The following is a 9,337-nucleotide window of genomic DNA, read 5'->3' on the forward strand; positions in this document are numbered from 1 at the left end:
TGAGAGGCAAAAAGACAACAAAATTCCATCCATTCATAAATGACATCAGTGGAATATTCTTACAAGGTAAAAATTCCAGGTAGCAACGAGAAAGGTGAAGCCTCCCTGGTGGCAGGGCCAGCTTAAAACTCTACGGTGACCCTGGTCATGAGCACCTCTGGTCCTCTAAGCCACAGTTACAACCCACATGCCCACCCCAGAAACGCTGACAAATTAATTCTAATATACTGTACTATCCTACAGTTCATCATTTCTAAGAACAATTCTAGCAACTTCAGCTGCATTTTATATGTTGGAGTTTGGATTGTTACAGCAAAAGGGTCTGAATGTGTCTAAGAATGAGAGATTTTGCTTTTTGATTTTTAATAAATTTTACATTTTTTTTTTGAAAACATGTTCTCACTTTGTCATTATGGCTTATTGAAAGGGCAAAAACAGCACAATTTGTCAATTTGAGATTAAATAGATAGATAGATAGATAGATAGATAGATAGATAGATAGATAGATAGATAGATAGATAGATAGATACTTTATTAATCCCAAGGGGAAATTCACATAATCCAGCAGCAGTATACTGATACAAAAAACAATATTAAATTAAAGAGTAATAAAAATGCATGTAAAAGCAGACAATAACTTTGAATAATGTTAGCATTTACTCCCCCGGGTGGAATTGAAGAGTCGCACAGTGTCGGGGAGGAACGATCTCCTCAGTCTGTCACTGAAGCTACTCCTCTGCCAGGAGATGACACTGTTAAGTGGATGCAGTGGATTCTCCATGATTGACAGGAGTTTGCTCTGCCACAGATGTTAAACTGTCCAGCTTTATTCCTACAATAGAGCCTGCCTTGTTAACAAGTTTGTCCAGGCGTGAGACGTCCTTCTTCTTTATGCTGCCTCCCCAAACACACTACCGTGTAGAAGAGGGCATTCGCCACAACCGTCTGGTAGAACATCTGCAACATCTTATTACAGATGTTGAAGGACGCCAACCTTCTAAGGAAGTATAGTCGACTCTGACCTTTCTTACACAGAGTATCAGTATTGGCAGTCCAGTCCAATTGTCATCCAGCTGCACTCCTAGGTATTTATAGGTCTGTACCTTCTGCACACAGTCTTCTCTGATGATCACGGGGTCTATGAGGGGCCTGGGCCTCCTAAAATCCACCACCAGTTCCTTGGTCTTGCTGGTGTTCAGGTGTAAGTGGTTTGAGTCACACCATTTAACAAAGTCTTTGATTAGCTTCCTATACTCCTCCTCCTGCCCACTCCTGATGCAGCCCACAATAGCAGTGTTGTCAGCGAACTTTTGCACGTGGCAGGACTCCGAGTTGTATTGGAAGTCTGATGTATATAGGCTGAACAGGACCGGAGAAAGTACAGTCCCCTGCCGCGCTCTTGTGTTGTTGACCAGAATGTCAGACCTGCATACTGAGGTCTGTCTGTGAGATAGTCCACAATCCATGCCACCAGTTGTGAATCTACTCCCATCTCTGTCAGCTTGTCCCTAAGGAGCAGAGTTTGGATGGTGTTGAAGGCGCCAGAGAAGTCCAAAAACATAATTCTAACAGCACCACTGCCTCTGTCCAAGTGGGAGAGGGATCGGTGTAGCATATAGATGACGACATCCTCTGCTCCCACCTTCTCCTGGTATGCGAACAGCAGACGTCGAGGGCATGGTGGACCTGTGGCCTCAGGTGGTGAAGCAGTAGCCGCTCCATGATCTTCATCACATATGACGTCAGAGCAACAGGCTGGAAGTCATTCAGCTCACTAGGAAGTGATACCTTTGGGACAGGAGTGATACAAGATGTTTTCCAAAGCCTCGGGACTCTTCCCCTGTCCCAGGCTCAGGTTGAAGATGCGCTGTAGAGGACTCCCCAGTTCCAACGCACAGGCCTTCAGCAGCCTTCACCAGATACACCATCTGGACCCGCTGCTTTGCTGGCACGAAGTCTCCTCAGCTCTCTGCTCACCTGGGCTGCTGTAATTGTGGCTGGGGATGTCTCACCTATGCTGGTATCAGCAGAAGGATGGTTTGAGGATGCAGTACTCCGAGGTGAGAGTGGGTTAGGGTGATCAAACCTGTTAAAGAAGTTGTTCATTTGGTTTGCTCTCTCCATGTCTTTCTCGATGGTGGCAACCCGCTTAGAGCTGCAGCCAGTGATGATCTTCATCCCATCCCACATTTCCTTTATGCTGTTATTCTGCAACTTCTGCTCCAGCTTTCTCCTGTATTGCTCTTTCGCCGCCCTGAGCTGGACTCAGAGTTCCTTCTGCACGCACTTGAGCTCATGCTGATCACAGCCTTTAAAAGCCCTTTTCTTCTGGTTCAAAAGGCCCTTGATGTCACTTGTAATCCATGGCTTGTTGTTAGCATAGCAGTGTACTGTTCTTACTGGAAGTACAATGTCCATACAGAAGTTGATGTAATCAGTTGTGCAGTCAACAGACTCTTCAATATTCTCACTATGTGACCCCTGCAGGATATCCCAGTCTGTAGTTCCCAAGCAGTCTTTCAGAGCCTGCTCTGCCTTAGGGGACCACTTCCTGAATGATCGTGTGGTTGTAGGTAGCTCCCTCACTCTTGGTTTGTAGTGAGGCTGAAGCAGAACCAGGTTATGATCTGCTTTCCCAAGCGCAGGCAGCGGGGTGGTGCTGTATGCGTCTTTAACGTTTTCAGTAGGTTGATAGTCCTATTTCCCCGGGTGCTACAATCCACATACTGGGAGAAGGCAAGTAATGTTTTATCCAGCGTTACATGGTTAAAGTCTCCAGCGATTAGAACAAGCGTCTTGGGGTGCTACGTTTGTAACTTAGCAACTGCAGAATGGATGACGTCACTCGCTATCTCCACATTCACCCGAGGAGGGATGTAAACAATAACAACAATCACATGTCCACACTCTCAGGGCAAGTAATAGGGACGTAGACTTATGGCCAACAGTTCGATGTCCCTGCAGCAAGTAGACATTTTAACGTTTACGTGTCCTGAGTTGCATCACCTTGTATTGACATAGAGAGTGACACCCCCTTCTTTCTTCTTATTGCAGGTATTTGCGTCTCTGTCCGCTCTAACTGTGCTAAACCCGAGTAGCTCGACGTTAGCATCTGGGATGGTAGTTGTTAGCCACGTTTCACTAAAACACAGCAAGCTGCATTCTCTGTAGGTTCTGACATTTTTCACCAGTACAATGAGTTCGTCGATCTTATTTGGTAGTGAGTTCACATTTCCCAGGATCACGGAAGGCACCGAAGGTTTATAGCGCCATTTTCTTGCAAGCCTCTTGGCTTTTATCTTAGCGCCGGTTTGGCTGCCCCGATATCATCTTCATACCTCGTCAGGTAAATAGGGAACCACACTGACGTGGGCATTTCTTCTCAGTGCTTGAAGTTGACAACTTGAATAGGCGAGTCTTGGTGTGTAAAAATCCATGTCAAGTAGTAAAAGTAGTAAAAAGTGTCCAGGGAGTGATTCCACATAAAAGAAAGTGGTAAAAGTGGTCAGTGAAATAGAGAAAAATAGAGAAAAAAAGGTAAAAAGATAAAGTCATACACGGAGCTGCTGGAATGGCTGCCACAAAAGATTATATACAGCACAATAAAGTCTACAGAAAGTGAAGGGGTCTGAATACTATCTAAATCCACGATATGTCTTCCATTCTCATCATTTTGCCAGTTTGTTGTGTTTTTAACAATAGGAGAGGTTGTTTATGTTCCACTTAAAGACGTACTAAAATGTGCACATTGCTGCTTTTTTCCACAGGAAATTTCAATGCTACATAGAAAGTGTGAACGCTGGCCCCGGCACAGACAGACGGACAACATATTTTGCACCCACACACTGTTTATTTACAATTCTATTTACAGTTTTGCTCACGTGCACCCCCAGTGCCTTCTCGCACCGATTTCCCCAATGTCCAGGCCCACAGTCTCTTGTGCCTTCCTGGCCGCCTCCTGTCCTCTCAAGCCGCCAACACTGCCTCCCGACGCCCACCGCTGACTGGAGGGAGGCGGCCCCTTTTATGGGGAGCCGGATGGGCTCCAGCTGCTTCCCGGCCGGGCTCCCGGAATAATTAGGCACTGGGGCGCCGCCTGGTGGTCCCCAACAAAACCAGGACGGACGTCCCCTCGCGGTCTGGAGGAGGCACAAGCCCTCCTCACGTCCTCCTGGGCGTCCCAGCCGGGCTCCAGCCCCGGCCGGGGACCACAAAAGCTTCTCCCTTGTGAGCTAGAAACTGCCCTTTGTCATTTCATGATCACTGCAGATGAAGGTTTGCACACTCCATACACCGTGGAGACTTCACACTTTCATTTCTGCCTCCGATTCATCTTTAGCATTTGGAATAGACCAAGATTGTCATTATAAGTGGCAAAGCGGCTGTCCTCACTTCAGTACAAACAAATGATGGCTTAATAAAATATCTACAGGCAACAGGAAATGAGTCTGATGATCTTGTTTTAAGCTAGAGATTTTATTTAAATACTAAATGATAGGTAGAAGCACGCAGAATGAATTCATGAACACTGCCAGAAAAGAAATAAACGCTCTTGTGTGAACGGCATGAATTTCACTCCAAGTGAGATGCTATTTATCTCACTATTATTTTATTTTGTGTGAAATGAAATACTGAGCTTCACTGACAAGGAACATCAGTCAGCAGCTACTATCAAATTCCAGCCAATACTGAGAGTGAACTTATCTACATTTAGCTTACCTGAAAAATGGAGAAATAGTGAAATATCACATCATTCTTCACCATGTCAAATCGCATGAGTCTCACCCAATGATCCCACCATGAAAGAATGCTGGACTGAGACACTCAAAAAATTGTGCAGCATATGTCTGCTTCTGATTGGCTGTCAATTCATGAGTGATTAGGTCACAACACGGGATGTCACAACATTGGAGAAAATCACACAGTGTGCACCAAGACCTAAGCTGTCACCCATTCACTTACAGTAGTTTTCTTAACTGGCATCATCAGAGGTAACACAGTAAACAGTTGCTTAGAAAGGCAGGACTCACATGGGAACTTAACAGTTATTTTATTTTTATCTCTTTGGTTTGATTTTAATTTTTCCTTTTTATCCTACTAGCAAATGCTGAGGTGTAGATGCTGCCATCAAGATACTTGTGCAGCATGCGAAGCGTAAGTCATCTATTATTTTATTAGTACTCCTGGGCACTTGACTGATTGCTCATATGGCTAATTCAGCCCTGCCTGGTGGTCTGGGTTCTTGTTCTGTTTCCTCACTCTGGCAGAGGTCTTCCTTTGATTCCTGGCCAGCCACTCTTTGTGTGAATCTCACACATTCCTACCATACCTGCATGGGTTTTCTGCAGGTTCTCTGGTTTCTTCTCTTTCACAATGATGTTTTTCAAACTTCACCCAGTGTAGATTGTGGGTAAGTTTATGAGAATGCAGTGAGATACTTTGGCTTCTTATGTAGGGGTTCTCACTTGTCTCACACCTGATTCTTAAGGATAGCCATCAGCTCCCCACAACCTTGTAGTGAAAGAAGCGAGCTCAGAAAATGGGTGAAGGAAAGTCCTACTGATCTTACAGAATCACTCTTCAAAAAAAAAAATCTGCCATCTTCATACATCTAAAAATTACACCCAAAAAGATCAATATCCCTGGTCATTCAGTTACAGAAAACTACACGAAAATCTGAGAGGATCAGACACTCAGTTAAAGATGTGAATCATTAAAATGGCCATTTTTTTTACTAGAAAATTCAGGCCTTTCAAATTCAATGGGCTCAGAGAATCGGCCAATGAAAAGTGCAAGTCTTTAAAATGTTGCTGGGGTCAGCCATTCATATTGATAGGGTTGCCACTGGAGATTTTAGCCCCCACCAAAGGTTATTATATTGGGTCCCCCAATGTGACCAAACCAACCCTGTACCCTGTTTAGGCCTCCAGCCAAGCTATTCAAAGCTTTTGACACCTTTAACTATGCATGATGGTTTTGCCCTAGTTGAGTCATATACTTAATAGGCTGTTAAATTAGCCAAAAAATAAGGTTTAAATATTCAAATAAAAATAAGTAAATATTTGAATATAATCAAACTTAGGCTAGCGATTCTAGGTGTTACTTGTTTATGTGATCTCTTTAAAATAAACTGAGGCACTGGGACTTAATTGAATAATTTAATTCTCAAGAAAGCAACTGAATATACTAAATATTGCATTGTAGTATTCCTTAAGTGTTTAATCCTCATTATAGGATTCATTTTGCGGATGTTTTCAAAGCAGCTTAAATCCTGTAAAAAGAGCTTGAATGTGTAGGAAAGTATAAGTTAACAAAGAATACAGAGCAAAATGGTACAACAAAATCTCAAAAACTGTAAAATGTAATAAGCATAAAATAGGCAAAGTTAACAGATAGTGTGGACCCTGACTTGATAAGTCTGTAGCACTCCTGCGATTTGGCATGGTGAAGAATGAAGTGATATTTCCCTGGGCCCTTTGATCCACTATCTGTCTTGTATTTCTGAACAGATCGGTAGTAATTTCCTCAAGATAAATAAGGAACACCTGAAATCTTAGTCATTGGTAGCAATGGAAGTAATGAAGGTATTAGCAATAAAATCGACCCGTTAGCATTTAAAGTCAAGGCTGTAGAAAAGAATTTAGGTGTAATCATGGACTCTGACCTGAACTATAAATTGCAGATTACTAGGACTGCATTTTTCCATTTAAGGAACATTGCAAAAGTCATAACTGCTCGATCTAAAAAAGACATCAATCAGTTGCAATTAGTACAGAGTACAGCAGTAAAAATGTTAGCCAGAAGAAGGACATCTGATTACATCTTACCAGTTTAGGCATTGTGATATTGGTTACCCATGCAGGCCCGCCGCCAAAAATATTTGGGCCCCATACAACTGGGAACATGTGGGCCCCCTGCCTTCCCCCAGGTCCCCACATGCCAAAACCTTCAAATACATATACAAAATGATCGAAATGTGGCTTATCAGACAGCGACAATGCAGCATTTATGAATACCATACTTGATGAGTTAAGCCTTCTCGCACATCAACATTTGACTGCGAGAAGGAAAGCCAGTGCTAACGGAATCTCATAGCGGAATTGAAACAATACATTAATGAGATAGGCCTATGTATTATCTAATGTGTAACGGTACAATTATACCAATGCAATGAATAGGAGTAACATCTGAACATTTTAATATATACTAATGGTTAGGGTTATCTACATGGTGTACAATCAGTATGGTAACTTGCTGTATCAAACTTCAAAGTTTTCAAAAAATCCAGTTGATCCAGAATCTTTAGTGATACACACAAAACCAACGCACACTCGTCACTGCTTTAAAAGCAACAATAAACACCCAAGCGAATGAATGATCAAACTACGGAGACGGACTTCTGCTACACCATACACGTCAACATCCACGATAGTGCACAACAATATCGCTGTTGTCTGAGACAGAACGGCGCCTGTGTGTGTGAAGCGGAAGTATTCAATTACAGCGGCGAAATCAATCCATTATCCACATACCCTGTACAACAAACATACTACTCAACGTCAAGCTCAAGGACGTCGGCATCAGCTCTCCTTTGTCTTTGAGAAGTGTGCCGCTGCAGGCCCCCTTTGACAAGTGTGCTTCACACGACACAAGCACGATATCTACTTGCGTGGAGCGTACAGCCATTAAAACACTCACTTGTATTGTTGTAAGCTAAATGATTTAACTTTTCTATTACATGTAACTTGAATAATTGTCAGAATATATATCTACGTGCACAACATCAGCATAAAAAAAATCAAGCATGAAGGGGCCCCCTTCCGTTAGGGCCCCGGACCAGAGTCCCGTTTGTCCCCCCCTGACGGCAGGCCTGACCCATGTCATTTAGAATCTGCGGTGGGTTGGCACCCTGCCCGGGGTGTGTTCCCTGCCTTGCGCCGTGTGTTGGCTGGGATTGGCTCCAGCAGACCCCCGTGACCATGTAGTTAGGATATAGTGAGTTGGATAATGAATGGATGGATGTGCTTTAGAATTGACTGTAAAATACTGCTAATGGTGTTTAAAAGCCTAAAATAAACTTGCTCTTTCCTATATTTTGGAGTGCCTACTCCCTACATTTCCAGTCGTAACCTTAGATCTTCTAATAGTGGTCTCCTTATTATTCGAAGAGTCAAGCATAAAAGAAGTAGTGAAGCGGCCTTTTGCTGTTATGCACCAACAATCTGGAATACTCCACAGAGACATGCCAGGCTAACACAAACATTTTTTTTTTAAATGTATCATTTTGGAGCTACATTTTAATTATACTCCTAATGAACTAAGTATGTATAGAATTATCATATACTTCAATGAATTTGCAATCATTATTAATCTCTACTTTCCTCTGCTTCTTTTCTGGTTCTTCTGACAACACCACCGCCTGATCAAAGTCCTGTGCAGGTTTGAGTGAAAGCAGTCTAGACCCTCTGCACAGAATCCTCTAGAAAGAAACCTAAAAAAACAATAAGGAATAACTTAAGTACATTTATGTTAGGTCGAATGTCTAGTGGGGCCTTGGGTGGTCTTTTGGCCTTGGAAACCCTGCAGGTTTTTTTTTCTTTTTTTCTGTCATTGCATTCATCTGACTCATCATTGGACTCATCTTTAGAGACTTAAACAGGAATCTCTATATAAAGACTCTACTTCTCCAATTATGATTTATCCACCTTATGTAAGTGCATGTTATTTATTTTTGTATGTAATTTATTCATCATTATTCTATTCTAATTTTATTTTTTTTTCTTTGCTTGTAACTATTTGTTTATAAAGCACTTTCTGCTACATCCTATGTATGAAAATGTGCTCCAGAAATAAATGTTGCTGTTGTTGTTAAATGGGGTCTTTTTTCACCTTTACAGGTGCAGCAAAATTGTAACAAAGGGTGTCCTGAATATCTTTATTATGCCTTATTATTTTCTGTCACATATTGGTGGAAGTAGCTAAAGTACATATCCATTACTAACATTGAACAAGCTATTTAAAGTGTGAATTTTAAATAATTATTATAATAAAATAGAAATAAGATTATTTTTTTCATTTTTTTGTTTCTGTATTATTGAGAAAATAAGCATAAATCACAGGTTTAGGAGTGAATCGGAAATGCAAAATGATGCTTTTAAAGTACCATTGAAGTGCTCTGAGTACACCTGTAGATCAAAATGATTGGCAGTGGGATAAGAAAAGAAAAGAAGAAACTGTCCAAACTTCACTGTGAAGGGGTGTAGCTGTATGTTATGTTAGTGAAGATAATAAACCAACCATTCAAAATAACGAAAAAGGGTGATTGTGGAAGTAAAGT

The sequence above is a fragment of the Polypterus senegalus genome, chromosome 11, assembly GCF_016835505.1.
Source record: "Polypterus senegalus isolate Bchr_013 chromosome 11, ASM1683550v1, whole genome shotgun sequence".
NCBI lineage: Eukaryota > Metazoa > Chordata > Cladistia > Polypteriformes > Polypteridae > Polypterus > Polypterus senegalus.